This window comes from Gorilla gorilla, chromosome 10 (assembly GCF_029281585.2).
Source record: "Gorilla gorilla gorilla isolate KB3781 chromosome 10, NHGRI_mGorGor1-v2.1_pri, whole genome shotgun sequence".
NCBI lineage: Eukaryota > Metazoa > Chordata > Mammalia > Primates > Hominidae > Gorilla > Gorilla gorilla.
In genome coordinates, this window is record NC_073234.2 from 57,249,316 (window position 1) to 57,268,250 (window position 18,935).

Below are 18,935 nucleotides of genomic sequence, written 5' to 3' on the forward strand. Positions count from 1 at the left end.
AAGAATGAGAATAATCACAAGACCAAGATGTGATAATTCATATAACAGGGTCACCGGCTATAGCCACAAAACAGTCAGTATGGTTTCCAGTGCAGAGGGTAGAAAAGATTATTGGTCCACAGCACAAAGATTATTTGTGCTGACAACTAAAGTCATCTTTGAATGAGAAGAACGGTGACCTGGCCCACCTAAAATTTCCTCCAAAAGGATATACACATACCTCTATGGGTGGGGGGGTGGATAGGTAATTCTTTGATTATACCAGAAATTCATAAATTCTTCGTCAAGAATTGTAGCTGTGTAATGAATCTAAATTTGGAGTTCTATCACACATGTAATTGTCAGAAAATTTGAAATACCATCTGTTATCATATTTAAACTTCAAAAATTTTCTCTAGAAATGTTCCTTTTCTTAAGGAAAGAAGACTCTTTAATACTCATTTAGTAGCATAAAAAATGAGATGTTCCAACAGGCTGCCAGCAACATTTTTTTTCGAAAATACAACAGCTGAATTCACAAATTGTCCCAGCATTTCATTACTACATGCTCCTAAACTTATAAAAAGTCCTTTCAACACCAATCAATACAATCATGAAAAAAGAGGAATAGATCTCTACATTCTTGTTTTTCTATCTTTAAATAGGGTTAATTTAACACTTACCTATTCCTCCATATCTTTCATTAACCTATATAGTTTAATTTCCTAAAATTCCACAGAAGTTTAAACTCTATTTCCACATTAGCAGAAGGAGAAGCCTATTATTAATAATTATTAATTTAAGCAAATCTGGAGTTTATCTAATTCCCTCTTAAATAAAAGTCAGGATGAATCCAATCAGCTGCACACCCGTTGCATATGGTGATTAGGCGCCCCCGAACCGTATCTGTTCAACTTGACATCTGCTTCATTGTGTTACAATTATTATTATTATACAAGATGGAGTCTTTAATTCACATCAACATTTTACAGGCATTGCTTCATTGAGTCCTCAAAACAACCATTTGAGCATTATAATCTCCATTCTATACAGGAGCAGACTAAAGCCTAGCAAAGTCAAGTTACTTGCCTAAGGTCAATCACTCAGTTACTACACAGTGAGTCCTATTATGTATGTGGTGGAGCAACTTAGTCACCTCTTGGTTGTAACATGAAATCTAGCTCCTGATTCAAGCACTCCAACCTTCCTATACTTAGGAATAGATGAAGGCGCTCTCTCTCTCTGTATGTATATGTACTTATATGTACGTACATATATGTGTGTGCACACACATATATATACATACACAAATATATATGTAGATATACATATATACACATACATGTGTGTATATATACATTCAAAGGCATAATATTTTTATACCTACACTGACTAATCGTCAAAATAATTTTTCCTTATGTTAAGAAAATCTAATATGAAACGTTTGGGTAAATTTGACTTTCAATCACCACAATCCTTCCACTTTGTTTTCATTTGCTGTTTTCCTTCTCTCTCTCCCTCCCTCCCTCCCTTCCTGCCTTCTCTCTTCCTCCCACCCCACCTTCCTTGCTACCTTCCTTTCTCCCTTCCTCCCTTCCTTCCATTCTTCCTTCCTTTCTTTCATTTAGTTATATACCCTGCTTTCTTCCCCAAAAGTTTATGAGATACTAAATAATCCCCCTGCTCTTGTTTCTTAACTTGTTCTCATCAGTATATGCACTCAATCCATGCTCTCTGTACATCACAGAAATAAGTACTGTAACGGTGAGGACTGCTCCCTTTCATATCTGCCCATACAGCACTCATATTTTTATCCTACACATTGTTGAGGTCACCTTACTTTTATGACTTCATTATCCATCAAAGGCATTTCTGCTGCTCAGCATATAATCTAAGTAGATATATCAACTGACTTGTCTTCATTTTAGCTACATTTTCTTTGCCGTCACACCCTAATGCAGTGCACAAGACAAACTATACACATCTCCTTAGTGGTGCACTTAGCAATATTACGCTTAGGCTCACAAGGAGCAAATGTCTACAGTTCATTGTTTTTTCTGATCTCACGTTACCATGTTAGTCTTCTGAAAAGGGCTTCCTGTCTTCATGTGGAACGAGCAGATGTCAGTTAATCAGTGACATGGAAAAGAATAATAGTTAAATCCATGGGTTTTCCTACTGGATTTTTTTTTATACTTTAAGTTTTAGGGTACATGTGCACAATGTGCAGATTTGTCACATATGTATACATGTGCCATGTTGGTGTGCTGCACCCATTAACTCGTCATTTAGCATTAGGTATATCTCCTAATGCTATCCCTCCCCCCTCCCCCCACCCCACAACAGTCCCCGGAGTGTGATGTTCCCATTCCTGTGTCCATGTGTTCTCATTGTAAAATTTTCGCAACCTACTCATCTGACAAAGGGCTAATATCCAGAATCTACAATGAACTCAAACAAATTTACAAGAAAAAAGCAAACAACCCCATCAAAAAGTGGGTGAAGGATATGAACAGACACTTCTCAAAAGAAGACATTTATGCAGCCAACAGACACATGAAAAAATGCTCATCATCGCTGGCCATCAGAGAAATGCGAATCAAAACCACAATGAGATACCATCTGACACCAGTTAGAATGGCGATCATTAAAAAGTCAGGAAACAACAGGTGCTGGAGAGGCTGTGGAGAAACAGGAACACTTTTACACTGTTGGTGGGACTGTAAACTAGTTCAACCATTGTGGAAATCATTGTGGGGATTCCTCAGGGATCTAGAACTAGAAATACCATTTGACCCAGCCATCCCATTACTGGGTATATACCCAGAGGATTATAAATCATGCTGCAATAAAGACAAATGCACACATACGTTTATTGCGGCACTATTCACAATAGCAAAGACTTGGAACCAACCCAAATGTCCAACAACGATAGACTGGATTAAGAAAATGTGGCACATATACACCATGGAATACTATGCAGCCATTAAAAAATGAAGAGTTCATGTCCTCTGTAGGGACATGGATGAAACTGGAAATCATCATTCCTACTGGATTTTAGGAAACTAAGTCACCTTGTTTTCATGCAAGGGCAGTCTTTGCTTTTTTCTGTTAAGAGGGCTGGGTTCATCTGTGTAACATGAATAAAAGCACTCGGCATCATGTTGAAGCCACTGAACTGGAGTCTGATAATTGATCTGCTTCCTTTATTTGCAGTTTTTGATTAGATGCCAGACCTCATTGATGTAATCCACTGTCTGGAAATTAAATTAAAATGAAAACTCCTTGTTTTCCTTTTAAATTCATCTCTGTACTTGGGTAGTATTTTTGTGCTTAGAGTATAATATGTGTGAAGTCTATATCTATGTGAATCATGAGAAAGGAACATACAACAATTATTTTGATGATTTGGGGAAACTTTTATTGCTGAGTGTTATCCCTTCCTAATATTTCACACTTTTCACATCAATACAAAATTACTGCCTAAAGACTTCATGGCTTTTTAAAACTGAATATCACCCCCTCCTCAACATCATGCTTCTTTATTATGCTCACATTCCTCATGACACCTGTAAATGCTTTAGATGACACTTGTACTTCACTTTACTATTGAAGCACACACATAATATGCACGTCTATGCATTAGAAACATTTAAAAGAGACATCTTTTCATTCTTAGAGCAACCACATGAATGAGGTAGTATTGTTATCCTCATTTGATGGTTAAAAAAACAAGTTCAAAAAGGTTCCCCCTTTGGACGCCCAAGTCATGAGGCCAGAATTTCAAAGAAGAGTTCACTCTCTTAATTACACTGTTTTAATTACATTGTTTTACACCCTTTATGTCACCTTTGTGTTGTAGTTTGGTCAATAAAAATAATTATAGGTAGTATCATCATTATTTTACAGCTCAGAGAGGCTAAATGGCTTGTCTAAGTTCACACAGCTAATGAGTAATCAAGGCTCAAACTCAAGGCTTCTGACTTTAAGTCCTTTGGTGTTTCACTATATAATGTTGTCTTTAATGTTCACATAAAAACAGGAACCAAATTACAATTTCATACTATGAAGGAACAACAATTTTTAATGCATCCTTTATGTAGATTTATTTTCTTCATGCCAAGGCAGAAACAAACCTACCTGGCTTATTATTTTTAAATAACATACTCATAGATATATATTACACATATGTGGTAAGTTCAAGGATTTGGGGGTTGACCACAGAAAAGGCAAGACCCCAAGAGGCACTACCACAGAGCATGCTTTATTGCAACTTATGGTTGCATGAGAGAGGAAGTTCCTCCCAGCAAGAGTACTTCCAGAGACAGTGGCAGGTGGCCACTACTCAGAAGGAGAATAGGGCAAGGGATCTCCCGGGGAGGAGAACTTGGAGAGGTGGCTTACATGCCTATGTTAGGGCATTCAGCAGCAAACTATTTGGGTTGGAGGGATCAAAGGGCAGCAGGGTTTCATGTCTTTATTGCTGGAGTTTGTCTTATCTGTGGTTAGCAGATGCTGGGTGCAGATTCACAAGCTATGTAAAACAGGCAAGCTCTAAGTGTCTAAAAATATGCTTATTTGGGCTATATTTAAAGCAACTGGATGTGTAAGAATTTGAGTTTGGTTCTAGCTAACCACCCTAGCCTGCTATGAAGAAGCGAACAACACAGAGGCCAAATCAAGCTAATACACCAGGGCCTTCTTTAGCCCGTTCTATAACACTATACGCAGGAACATGGATGAGGCTGGAGGCTATTATCCTTAGAAAACTAATGCAGAAACAGAAAGCCAAATTGCACGTTCTCACTTATAAGTGGGAACTAAATAATAAGAACTTATGAACAGAAAGAAGGAAACAGCAGACACTAACTAGGTTCTATTTGAGGGTGGAGGATGGGAGGAGAAAGAGAAGCAGAAAAGATAACTATTTGGTACGGGGCTTAATAGCTGGGTGATGAAATAATCTGTACAACAAACCCCCGTGACATGAGTTTACCTATGTAACAACCCATCACACGTACCCCCGATCCTAAAATAAGTTTATTTATGTATATACACACACAAATCTCTCATCTACTGACTGAATTTCAGGTAATCTGTGAGACAGTGAAAAACAATAGTTAAATCCATGGGTTTTCCTCCTCTTTATATTTTTAACAAACTACTTCATTACCCTGATTTCACACTACAAGCAGAAAGAAATAAATGCCTGGGTTTTGCAAGCCCTATAGTTATTATCATCAAACTCAGCTAGCATCACAAATCATGGTATATGTTATTTGCTTAACCAACTGATGTATAAACTGGATCTTGGATTTTGCCATTTCTATGTATTGTAGCCTCTTTTCTGTCTTTAGCATGTTCTCCAACTGACGTGTAGATTGTGGGCTGAGTTCTGGCTGCTAGCTATTTCTGGCAAACTGTTGACTCCTTAAAATATTTATAAAATACCCTATCAAGAACTACAGAATGTTTATGGAATCACTGAAATTTACATAAAAAATCCCTAGCCCTAGGTTTAAATCAGCATTCATAGCCTTAGTGCGTGCCCAAAGTTTTCAACATATTTGCTTAAATACTCACATAAAACTTTAGGGTTAAAAGGCACAAATGATAATGTTAGGGAAGTCCTTTAAATTTGTAGATCAGAATAAATGATGTCCCAGGGACACAAAAGTAGATGACAGTAACAATACACAAGAAGTCAGGAATCTTAGCTCAAACTGAGTTCTTGAACTATGTCATGCTACCACTTTATAAATCCTTCACAGTTGGTCTTTGACCAAGAGAATACATCGAAGGTGGATAGTTAAGAGGCATAACCACTGCCCCATGTAGTACTTTTAGAATGCTGACCCTTGTCAGATAGGGCTCCATATAATAAAAAAGACATAAAATAACTGTGAGGGAATAATGATCCACTGATAACAATATCTGGATACTGCTAACACAGACCATATTATTTTCATTGAAAGAGTTATTTCTTTTATTAAAGATATCATAGACCTGATCATTGAATTTGACCAAAAAACCTGGAATTTTTTAATCCTGGTTTGTTCTGAATTTAAAATTTATTTTTAATATGCACAATTATTAGAAATTTCTAAGAAAACACCATTACTGACTAAACCATTCCCTATGCTACACAGAGGTAGTGGGAGGAAGAATGTCTATTTGCTGAATATTTTTAACAACCAGATTCTATTACAAAATATGAACAATCAGACCTTTCACTCTGTTTAAAAGAGCTTTTTTCTCAAATTGGGGATTGTCATATGTGGAATGAGGAAAAATCAAAGAAGTTTGGGGGGATTCATTACTCACGTTCATAGAGCCTTTATTAGAATGCTTCCAAAACTTTCTAGAGACAGAATTCCATCTTTTGATAATTAAGAATAAAAGGAAGGACTTCCACATATCTATGTAATATTAAAGGCACCACCTGCATAGTTTATAATCTACACATATTTACACTGATTAATGAACCTGCCAACTAGAATAAATGAAAATTAATCAGAAATTACATTTATGAAATAACATTACATAAAACTTGAAATAATGAGCACATTAAACTTATTTGCCTAAATGTCTTTATCCAGAAGAAGAAGAAAGATGAAGATGAGGAGGAAGAGGAGAGAAATGTATAGAGAAGAGAGCCCCAGATCAGGAAGCTAAAGATCTGAAACCTGGTCCTACTTCCAGTGCTTATTAATGGTGCAGATTTGAATGAGCCAATACCCTCCTGAAGCCTCTGTTTCTCCCGCTGCCACTCTGTCAGGGCTGCTGTAAGTGACTGTTTCTGCGAAACTACAATGGGTCTCCTGGGGAGTGAGAATTGACTGTGTCTAGTCTTTTCAGGGAAGTGCGCAATCTGCTCTACAGGATTTGCCTGAGATGGTCTTTGTCTCAGGGTTTTGTGTGCATCATATCCTGGGAAAATGATGGTCTGGTCACACTAGATGGCTGCCATTCATCATAAAGCCCCACCCCAGACAACATTCTTTCATACAAAAAGACAATTAAGCAAAAAACTCTATAGGCAATTTGAATACATAAATCTCCTCCTTCCCTGGCCTCTGCCCAGAGCTGAGAACCACTGACTTAGGTGAAGTCTACTTAGGGTTGAGTGCAGCTACAAGAGTAGAGTTAATCAGCTGGGCACGGTGGCTCATGCCTGTAATCCCAACACTTTGAGAGGCTGAGGCAGGCGGATCAAGACCATCGTGGCCAACACGGTGAAACCCCGTATCTACTAAAAATACAAACATTAGCTAGGTGTGGTGCTGTGTGCCTGTAATTCCAGCTACTCGGGAGGCTGAGGCAGGAGAATTGCTTTAACCTGGGAAGCGGAGGTTGCAGTGAGCCAAGATTGCGCCACTGCACTCCAGACTGGCGACAGAGCAAGACTTCTTCTAAAAAAAAAAAGAAAAAGAAAGAAAAAAAAAACAGTAGAGTTAATTATCAAGAGTACTTTCTGGATAAAATATTGATAAGGTCCTAGGAGTTGCTTAAGACATACTATGTGGTTTAAGGAATTGATAATAGCAGAAGTCTCCATTTATGTAACAACCAATGGAATAAACAGTGCAAAAAGTTAGTTTCATAATCTAAGAAATGTACCATTTTTATTAAAACAATTGTCTCTAAATTACTTTGGCCATTTCTAATTAAAATTACTTCAAATATGTTTCATCTAATATAGTGTAGAGATTTTACACGTTTTTATTGCATGCTTAGAACACTTGCAAATTCAGTAGGTCTAAAATATAATTTTGACCTTTCCTTAAAGCATACATATCATTATCAAATCATCTGAAAGAAAATCTGAAGCATAAAAAAGGAGAAAAAAATGAATGTTTGAATGAAAGAGTCCTTTTTTCATTCAATCAGCAAAAATTCACTTTTGTAACCATTTTGGAAATCTAGTTGACTAACTAGAGTTAGTTCAGTTCTCCACATTTTTATGTTTCTTATCTAATTTCAAGACAAAGGCAGAAAAAGGTTGTGTCTGGGCACAGCTGCAACACACAGCATGAAATGAACCCCAGCAGAGTGGCCTAGTCACCAAGAGCAGCCAGCACATACCAAATTGGGAGTGATTAATGCATGATGTACCAACTAGATAGTCTAATTAAATAACAGTGGTTAATTACTAATTAGTATGTGACTTATGTAGACAGAAGTACTTAGACTTGTCAGATGTTAAAAAGAACATTGAAAAAAATCAAAACTCTGTCATTTCAATGATCTATTTAAAAATGATGCATTAGAGGTTTTTTCTGCTATCATATGCCTAGCCAAAACACACATTGAAGAACCTGTTTTCTCTTTCTAAAACAGATGTCCTTATTCTATTTAAATAATAACATTACCTTTGATGTCATGAAAGACTATAAAGCCTAACATGGTATAATATTTTGAAGTGGTGGAGAGGGTAACATAGTGTCTAATATCCATATAAACACCAGTATATTTGAAATATATCATTATTAATCAGCTGGATATATTTCATTCTTACTTCTTACATGCTTATCAAGTGCATACTTAGAAAGCCCTGGTTTCAACTAAAAACCCCTCTAAGTTAGCCAACCCAGTGACAAGCACTCAGAATACACAAATCTATTTTCCAAGTGATTCATTGTCCCTAGTCTTTGGGGTAAGAGGAGGGCCAGCAGATCCTTGCTTTTAGAAATCATATAAGATTTCTTTCCACGACTGTGAGACTTGGTGGGTTTGGGTTTTTTTCCTTTTTTGGCATCTATAGAAAAAAATACCATCTGTCTCATTACCAAAAAAAAAAAAAAAAAAGGAAAGAAAGAAAAGGAAAAGCTTGATATGGCATAGTGATGCCAACCTTTACTTTCAATTATTTATCACCTAAAACACACACACGCACACACACACACACACACAGAAGGCTTCATAAATAATGCTTTCTCCTTTTGTGAAAAGTGTAGGTGGAAATACTACATGTATCCTGCTAAATGAGCAGATCAGATTGATGCTCATCTTTACTAAACATTATTTTTTCACAACCTCACCAAAAATCAAAGTAATCATACCTTTCCCATCTCCTTGGTGATAGTGACACATTTGCCACCTTAAAACAAAAACCCATAAACAAAAGATAACACTCTAAAATCCATGACACATTTGCCTGAAAGGAGGCTTAAGGATGGAGGGACTATTATATAATTTATCAATTTATATCTGTGGCCAGAATAACACTCATCAGAATCATCAAGGATACTTAATTAAAACGCACTTTTCTGAGTCCCACCTAACACCTCACAGAATCTGTATTTTTGGCAGGCACCCAGGTGATACTGATGCAACCTAAATTATAAAGGTGGTTTGTGGGGCTCAGCGTACTCCCCCAATACTTTGCATCATCCACAAACCTTCAGGCACTCTGTTCACCATTGACCTCTGCCTTCATTCCCATTAGCTCGTAAAAGATGAAAGAAAACTGTGACTTTGTATTTCCACTAAAGAATAAAGGGAAGTGTGGCAAGAAATCAGGGCAAATTAACTGTCAAGTCATGTACTGTTTCCCATCTAGTTTAAAACATTCATTGATTGAAATGTAGACTTACGTAGTGAAAGCCCTAGAGAAAAAAAATTAAATAATCCCAAAACAGTAATTAAGTTAGACGGAAGAAAGCTGAAGAAAGAAAGAGGAAAGGGGAACCATTCCTAGGGCAGGTGGGACACAGGGAGAAAGGGAGACTCTGCTGTGGCCATAGGGATGGTCCCGTTTCCACCTGGGAGGTGAACTGAGTGAATTCCCAAAGTTAGGTCTGCAAGCAAACAGTGCTAAATTACCCTTGCTAGCTTGGAACTAGGAGGAATGGCTTCACCCAGAGGCTGGGACTGGCTGGATATCTGGATGCCTTTAAAGAAAAGGGAAAGAAGCCAAACATGCCACTGAACAGCACCAGGAGGAGAAGCAGCAGTAGTGAGAGGTAGTGGACATAAGAACAAAGCAGCCAGGTGGGGTGCAGAGGAGGCAGAACCGTATGAACCCCACTCCACTAAAAACTGAAGGGAGTTGGGAGGAGGGGGTAGTGCTATCAATCCATTCAACGGGGGTGACCCACAGATTAACAGTTTATTCCTGGGTATTTTGTTTTATTCTTGTTTTTGAGACACAGAGATTGCAACTCTGTAATATTTCCAAGCCAGTGGGTTTTTGTAATTAAGCCAGTTCCCACCAAAATAAAACTCTCTACATCAAAATTTTCTTAAATCCCATTATATCTAAATGAGTTGTATAGTCTTATTTGTTGTTTGGTAAATCCCATTATATCTCAATGAGGTATATAATATTTGTTTTTGTTATTGCTGCTTACCTTCACATAACAAACAAACCTGTGTCATATATATATATTTAACAGACTATTAGAGGTCAACTTGGGAAATTATTATACTACTACTTATTTTATTGTTTCTATTAGGAAAATACACTCTGAATCCTGAATTCCAAAGAGTTAATTTATAAGCACATTTTTGGACCAGTACATGTCGGTAATTGAGGACTTCCTGTACAACTAAATTCTGGCAAGTTCTAGCTCCTATAGGTATCTTTGCTACAAATGCTTATCCACAGTGCCCTCTAGCGGTTTTAATTCTCATTTCAACATGGACAAAAAAAAATTTGAGCAAAAGCTTTTCCATCTTATGAGATGAACATATGCATGTAAGTCTCAGAATCATACAATCCAAAAATTTTAAGTCCAAAAAATACCAAGAAATCTTATTTGAGTATATTATAGATATATATAATCAAAAATCACTGATCACCATGACACAAAAGAAATATGTTCTTCATGGAATCGATAAATAAAAGCCTTCCTGGGTTTTGTTCTTTTTCAGTTAAGAATATCAATATGGATACAACGACTGACTTAAGACTTCTAATTTAAATTTTCTTTTTCACTTATTTTTTTAAGTGCAGCATCCCCTCTTTTAGATGATACACTGTTCTTGGACAGATCTTGTAGACAGTACGAGTAATAACAGCCAAAGAGGAAAAAAATTTCCTATGGTAACTACATCATCTGTGTCTCAAATCTCTGATTTATATATTATTACTGTAGCCACCATTTTTTTTTCTGAACCGAGTTTGCTAAGATTTTTCAGGTGCCTCTCAACAAATAAAATCTCCTAAGTGAGGCCAATCATAGAAATTACAGCAGGCTTGTGCTGTTCTCAGGCTAGATGCAAGGTAGTGTGCCTTAAAGCTTAATTAAATGATATTATTTTCACATACTGATCACAGTATTTCACAGAACATAGAAAAAAACGGTACAACAAATAGAGGCTATAAGGAAAGATCAGAGTAAGGAGAACAAAGAAAATGAAGGAAGAAAGAAAGAAAAGTGTCAACATAAAAGCACAACATCAAGGGGAAAAAATAGCAGTAACCAACAGATGGGAGATACCAGTGTTCATTTTCCTTGCTACATCTAGGTGATTAACCATATACAAGAAAGTACACCACCTGTGGAATTGGGTAGTGTAACGTATCTTTTGATTATGCATAGATCTACTTATACTTAACAAATAATAGGAGGTTAGGAAGTTTGGAATAAAACAATGCAGTGGTTTTCAAAGTGTTATCCCAGATTTAGGAGCATCAGCATCACCTGGGAAAGTGTTAGAAATTCTCAGGCCATACCCCAGCTATTTCTACCTCGGGCTCATATCCTCTCTGGAAGCAGACACTTCATGTTAGGTTATGAGAAACTCAGCTCCTCAGGCACCTGGCCTACAGTCATCGGCCTCATCTTTCAATCTTATCTTATCCCCCTCATCCTAACCCCAAGGCCTCATCAGGTCTGCTGAGGGAGCATGTCCATACCACCCTCAGTGACAAAGAGAAAATGATTCTTTTATTCTCTGCACCACAGTGGGGTGACTGGAACTCTGCAAGGTTGCCATGGCCCCTCTACCTGCAATGGCCTATCTACCTAGAGCCGGTTCAGCTCTATTGCTTTTGTGCTGTGGGGGACAGGGGGACTTCTGAATACGGCTTCCCACTGCCCAGGCTTCACCGTGAAAAGGACACAAGTCTTTCCTTCTCTAGTCCACAGTTGTATCTGAGGTGTCTATTGTTCTCCCTATGCCCCTCCCCTGAAAGTTTGTTAGGTTTGAAACCCTTTTTCAACTTCCAGTATCCACTCCAACATGTCAGGAGTTTAGAAGTTGCCACTCCATCCTAACAGCAAGCAAATAGCTGAGTGATCTGAAAAATCAACAACTCTTCTTAGATCTGTCGGTGAAGTGAAGTCTTAGGGCAAACCCTACACCACAAATTGGAGAGACAGACAGGCAAATACAGAGAATCACAACTTACCAGAGGAGGAATTCATGAGCAGAAACCTCTTCAGGAACCAATGCTGAGGTACAGAAATCTGAGCTGCAATTGATAAACAGATGGAGGCTCGGTGTGGACAAGTCTGAGAGCTAAAACCTCCAGGGAACCCAGCCACGGAGGACCCTCACCCTTCTGTGGGTCTTATCTCTAGGCCCTCACAGCGACTATCAGAGAAAAATTCCCCTGTACTTTCAGCAGTGGGGAAGGAAGAGGAACCATTTGAAATATGAAAGAAAGGATATTCTGTTCTTTGCAAGGCCTGCCCTCCAGACCCTAACCTCTTGGAATTTTATCAGAGCCTAACCTACCTGGGGGAAGGGAAATACCTAACTCCAGACCACCCTAGCCATCATATCCAGCCTAAGTTGGGGAAAAACTGTGACGCACTGGTGAAGTTCAGAGCCCAGGGCCACAGGCTCATTAAAAGTCTGAGACCTAGACTGGGCGCGGTGACTTACACCTGTAATCCCAGCGCTTTGGGAGGCTGCAGGCTGATCGCTTGATCTCAGGAGTTCGAGACCAACCTGGGCAACATGGCGAAACCCCATCTCTACAAAAAACACAAACATTAGCTAGGGTGTGGTGGTGTGAGCCTGTAGACCCAGCTACTTTGGAGGCTGAGGCGGAAGGATCACTTAAGGCTGGGAGGTTAAGGCAGCGGCAGCAAGCCCTGTTCACGCCATTACTGGACACGAGCTTGGGTGACAAAGTGAGACCCTGTCTAAAAAAAAAAAGCAAGAAAGAAAGAGAAAAAAGAAAAAAAGTGTGATACCTAATCAGAGGAGTACAAAAGACTTCCCCTCCCCCCACACCCTACCACTGCATCACTGAAGGCCTATTTACTGCACTTCTTTCTATCCAGTACATCATGTCCTCCTTTCAACAAGAAATTACAAGGAAAACAATTATAAAGCAAAAACCCCAGTTTGAAAAAACTGAACTGGTATCAGAACCAGAGTCCCATATGCCAGGAATGTTGGAATTGTCAGACCAGGAATGTTTAAAAACTATCGTTAATATGCTAAGGGCTTTTATCGAAAAAAATAACTTGCAAGAACAGATGGATAACATAAGCAGAAAGATGAAATTCTAACAAAGGATTTTTTTAAATGCTACAGATCAAAACAAGTGGATCAGAAATGAAGAATGCTTTTGATGGGCTCATTAATAGATTGGACATGACTGAGGAAAAAAAATCGGAACTTTTATTTTTGAGAATATGTCAATAGAAATCTCCAAAACTAAAAAGCAAAGAGGAAAAAAAAAAGAAAATAAAAAGGAATATATAAGAACCGTGGGTTAACCATGAAAGGTATAACTGTGTAATGGGAATATCAGAAAAAGAAGCAACAGAAAAAAAAACAAAAACAGAAACAATATTTGAAGCAACAATGACTGAGAATTTTTCCAAATTAATGTTAGACAACAAACCACAGCTCCACGATGCTCACAGAACACCAGGCGAACAAGTACCAAAAAAAGCACATAACACCTGGGAAAATTGTATTCAAACTGCAGAAAATCAAAGATAAGGAAAAAAATCTTAAAAGAAAACCAGAGGGAAAAAACCACCTTACATATAAAGGAAAAAAGATAAGAAATATATCCAACTTCCCCTCAGAAACCACGCAATAAAAAGAGACTGGGGTGAAATACAGTGTCCCCCTTATCCATGGTTTTGCTTTCCATGATTTCAGTTGCCCTCTGTCAACAGTGGTCTGAAAATATTAAATGAAAAATTCTACAAATAAATAATTCATAAGTTTTAAACTATGCACCATTCTAAGTAGTGTGAAGAAATCTCACACCATCCCATTCCATCCCTCCTGGGAAGTGAATCATCTCTTTGTCCAGTGTATATATGTTTATATGCTATAAATGTATATAGTCACTTAATAGTCTTCTCACTTATCAGAGAACAGACAACAAAACGAAGTGTGGTATAACACCATAAGATATTCTGAGAGAGAAACTATGTTTACATAACTTTTATTACAGTATATTGTTATAATTATTCTATTTCATTAATATTGTTAATATCTTACTATGCCTAACTTATAAAATAAACTTGGTCATACATATGTATGTATGTATATATAGTAAGGAATATAGTTATATTACTCTATTTTCATGCTGCTGATAAAGGCATACTCAAGACTGGGATGAAAAAGAGGTTTAATTAAGTTACAGTTCCACATGGCTGGGGAGGCCTCACAATCATGACGGAGGGCAAGGAGAAGCAAGTCACGTCTTACATGGATGGGAGCAGGCAAACAGAGAGAGCTTGTGCAGGAGACCTCCTCTTTATCAAACCATCAGATCTCATGACATTTATTCACTATCACAGGAGCAGCAACAGAAAGACCTCCATGTATGATTCAATTACTTCCACTTGGGTCACTCCCACTACACATGAGAATTGTGGGAGTTACAATTCAAGATGAGATTTGGGTGGGACACAGCCAAACCATAACAATAGTATATACAGGGCTTGGTACTGTCCTCAGTTTCAAGCATCCACTAGAAGTCTTAGAATGTATCCCCTACAGATAGGAGGGACTATTGTAATAAAGGGTTGAGAGAAAGGAACTCTTTTTTCTAGAAAAAAACCTAGAATTCTGTACCCTCTGAAACTATTCTTCAAAAGTGAAAGAAAAATAAAGACTATCTTAAGCAAGAAAAAAATGAGAAAATTTGTTGCTAGTAGACCTATCTTGCAGGAAATGTTAGAAAAAAGTTCTTCAGAGACAAGGGAAATGATATAGGTCAAAACTTCCAATCTTCATGAAGGAGAGCATTGTGAAGGAACAAATGAAGGTAAAATAAAGACTTTTGTTTCTGTTATTCTTAATTGCTCTGACAATTTGTTCAAAATAACAAGAGCAAAAATGTATCTGATTATGTATGCTCATGTGTATATGTTTAGATACAGTTTTGTATAAGTAAAATGAATGATAGCAATTATACAAGGGATGAGAGGGAGGAATTAGGAGTATCTTATTATAAAGTACATGCACTACCCATCAAGTGGTACAGTGTTATTGGAAAAGGGACTTGGATTACTTATAAATGTATATTGTAAACTCTAGGACAAACACCTAAAAAGTAAGAAAACAAGTATGGTAATATTCTAAGGAGAGAATATAAAATCATATAAAATAATTTAAACCACAAAAGGCAGCAAAAGTGTGAAACACAAAAACAGAAGCAAAGAACAAGCGCAATAAAGAGAAAATAGACAGACGTCGACCGAGGAATAGTGAATCTGGGTAAGGTCTCTGGGAGGTGGAGGGATAGAATGGGAAAACTGATCTTCCAGGGCCCCTTCCAAGGCTCCGAAAATCTTGGAGCTTCACTTGCCAGGCATAGTGCACTTTCCTGACACCGCTTCCCCATGTGGCGCAGGAACAGAGCTTCAATACCCAGAGCAGCAGGGAGACATGGCAACAGAGGGTAGTCAAGCTGAGGAAGAGGAAAGTGGCCTCCAGGGAAGCCAGAGCTGACTGAAGTGCTCTTAGGAAGATCTACTCGTTGATATTGTACCAAACCTGATGCACCCTCATTTGTCAGAGGTGGCCCCAGGTGGGTGTCAGTGTCACACACAGGGTTAAAACTGTTCCTAGAGCAAACAATGATAAGAGAGCTGAAGGCAGATGCATATGTGAACCCCCAGATGGGGGCTATGTGGGAGACTAATGGGTCTGTGAGAGAGAACTCCAGTCCCAGTAAGAAATACACCACATAAATAGGGTATCTCGGCCTGAGGGCACTCACAGGCACTTCCAGACCTTCTGATACGATAAAGCAACTGGAACTCCGGAGGCTATCAGCCTACTTCAGAAATTATGCCATCAGTGATTGAAGCCAGAGATCCACCCAAAAGAGTAGATCTTGGAAATATTGATGTTAGAGCAGTTCCTGACCATTTTGCACAAGGATACCCAGAACTGGGTGCAGAAGCATCATCCACAGAATGTCAAAACAGGCTCTGGTCCTGGTGAAATGCTTGCAGAGAGAACCTGGTCAAACAAAGAATAAGGTCACAGCCCATGAGCTGGGAGAGAAGGCAGTGCTCCTGGGAGGAACAGCAGTGACCCCAGACTTCAAGTATAAACCAGCGGAGCCCCAACCAAAGCGTGTGTTCCAGAAAGAATGTTGGAATATATACTGGGTACTACAAGAACAGCTAGGCTGGAATACTCACAAAGAAACCCAGCCCGTATATGAAAGAGTTGTGTATGCTCAACAGGTTTTAGCCCGTGCTGAGCAGAAAAGCACCAAAGACTGGAAGATGGCATCTCAGCTCATCCTGCCTGAGTCCCAGAGTTTGCTGACATTTGAAGAAGTGGCTGTGTATTTTTCTGAGGAAGAATGTCAATTATTGCATCCTCCTGAGAAGACTTTACGATGTTGTAATGCAGAGTATCTATGAAGCTGTCATCTCTCTATGGTTAAAGCTAAAATATGACACTGGAAATGATCATCCTGTATCGGTTTCTGCATCAGAAATACAAATGCTAGGATGCAAAATATCAAAACAGACCAGAATGAAATTGCCCAGAAAACAACAGGCAGGGAAAATCATGGTGATATACACAAGGTACAGAAACAGCACTGAGCTTTTCCAAGGAAGTAAAGAAACTTGCCACTTGTAAACAAGAGCTTCCAAAACTTATGTGTCTTCATGGGAAACACCACACAGGAGAGAAACCTTTTAAATGTCAGGAATGTGGGAAAAGCTTCAGTTAGCTCTGATCTTATTAAGTACCAAAGAATTCACACTCAACAGAAGACCTATAAGCGTCACCAATGTGACACAAGCTTTAGATGGAGTTCAGATCTTAATACGCACTACATGACACATCAAAGAGTAAAACCATATAGAGGCTCATGGTGCGGGAAATGCTTTAGTCATGACACAAATCTACACACATACCAAATAATTCATATGGGAGAGAAGTCCTTTAAACGTCATGAACATGGAAAAAGATTCATTCAGAACTTCCACCTTATTAAACACCAGAGAACCCACACAGGTGAACTGCCTTATACTTGTGTCATATGCAGAAGAAACTTTAGTAGGCGGTTGAACTGTCTTAGACACCAGAAAAGCCACAGAAGAAGGAAGGCATGTTCAATGTCGCTAAACTGAGGAGTTACCACATAGAGCTTCACCTTAGAAGTGATGAAAGAATACAAAATTATGAGGCACTCGATGATAGCAATCTGTCATCAATAGAACATTTGGGAGGGATAGATCTTACGCTTCACAAAAAGGAATCTAAGCTGTCTTATTCAGCATTTCATCTTCAGTGCCTAGCACAAGACTTATACATAATGAGTATCTTATAAACAAAAAAAATGAAAGTATAGCTATGAGATATCTTTACCTATCTATCTATATGTATGTATCTGGTTATTCGAAGCTTCCCCAGCCCCAGTCATCTAAATTCTTCCAGTATCAGGTGTTTGACAGATATATAACAGTCAAGACTCATTCTTTATTCTTTGTCAGGAGAGAGGGAAAGTAAGAGTATTTGGGCCCTCTCAAGGGAGCTCCCAGAGAATTACTAAGTTAGAAACAGTATTAACAGCTATCATTCAATCTGGGAGGCAGTCTTGGTCCTCATCCAGGTATCTGTTTCTTTGTAGGAAGCACAGATAAGTGGTGAATGGTCTTTTTCTGACTTTCATTATGTGGACTGGATGGAGGCTTTCAAACTGGTGCCATACTGCTGCAGGGCCTAAGGGGAGGCCTGTATTTATGGCTGATCAGCTACAACTCTATTAGTCCATTTTCATGCTGGTGATAAAGACATAACCAAGACTGGGTAATTTATATGGGAAAAAGGGTTTAGTGGACTTACAGTTCCACGTGGCTGGGGAGGCCTCACAATCATGGCAGAAGACAAGGTGGAGCAATTCATGACTTACATGGATGGCAGTAGACAAAAAGAGAGAGCTTATGCAGGGGAACTCCTCTTTACAAAACCATCAGATCTCCTGAGACTTATTCACTATCACGAGAACAGCACCAGAAATACTAGCCCCCATGATTCAATTACCTCCCACTGGGTCCCTCCCACTACACATGGGAGTTGTAGGAGTTACAATTCAAGATGAGATTTGGGTGGGGACATAGCCAAACCATATCAATACTATTTAGAGGGCTTAGTACTATCCTCAGTTTCAGGCATCCACCAGCAGTCTTAGAATGTATCCCCTATGGATAGGAGGGACCATTGTAATGAAGGGTTGAGAGAAAGAAACTCATTTTTTTCTTGAAAAAAGCTAGAATTCTGTGTCTTGTGAAATTATTTTTCAAAAGTGAAAGAGAAATAAAGACTTTCTTCGGCAAGAAAAAAAAAAGAGGAAATTTATTGCCAGTAGCCCTATATTGCAAGAAATGTTAGAAAAAAGTTTTTCAGAGACAAGGGAAATGATACAGGTCAGAAACTCTGATCTTCATAAAGAAGAAAGGAGCATCATCAAGAAATAAATGAACGTAAAATGAAAACTTCTTTTTCTTATTCTTAATCTGACAATCTGTTCAAAATAAGAGCAAAAACATATTTGA

At 38.4% G+C, this 18,935-nt stretch overlaps 1 protein-coding gene and 1 pseudogene across 2 annotated transcripts in view; one reads left to right on the forward strand and one right to left on the reverse strand.

Moving 5' to 3' along the window:
• The window catches only part of TMEM117 (transmembrane protein 117), a 550,223-nt gene that overhangs the window by 357,691 nt on the left and 173,597 nt on the right, over positions 1 to 18,935 (reverse strand). The gene's annotated exons all lie outside the window — the stretch shown is intronic.
• Positions 15,990 to 17,510, forward strand: LOC101154632 (zinc finger protein 75D-like; annotated as a pseudogene).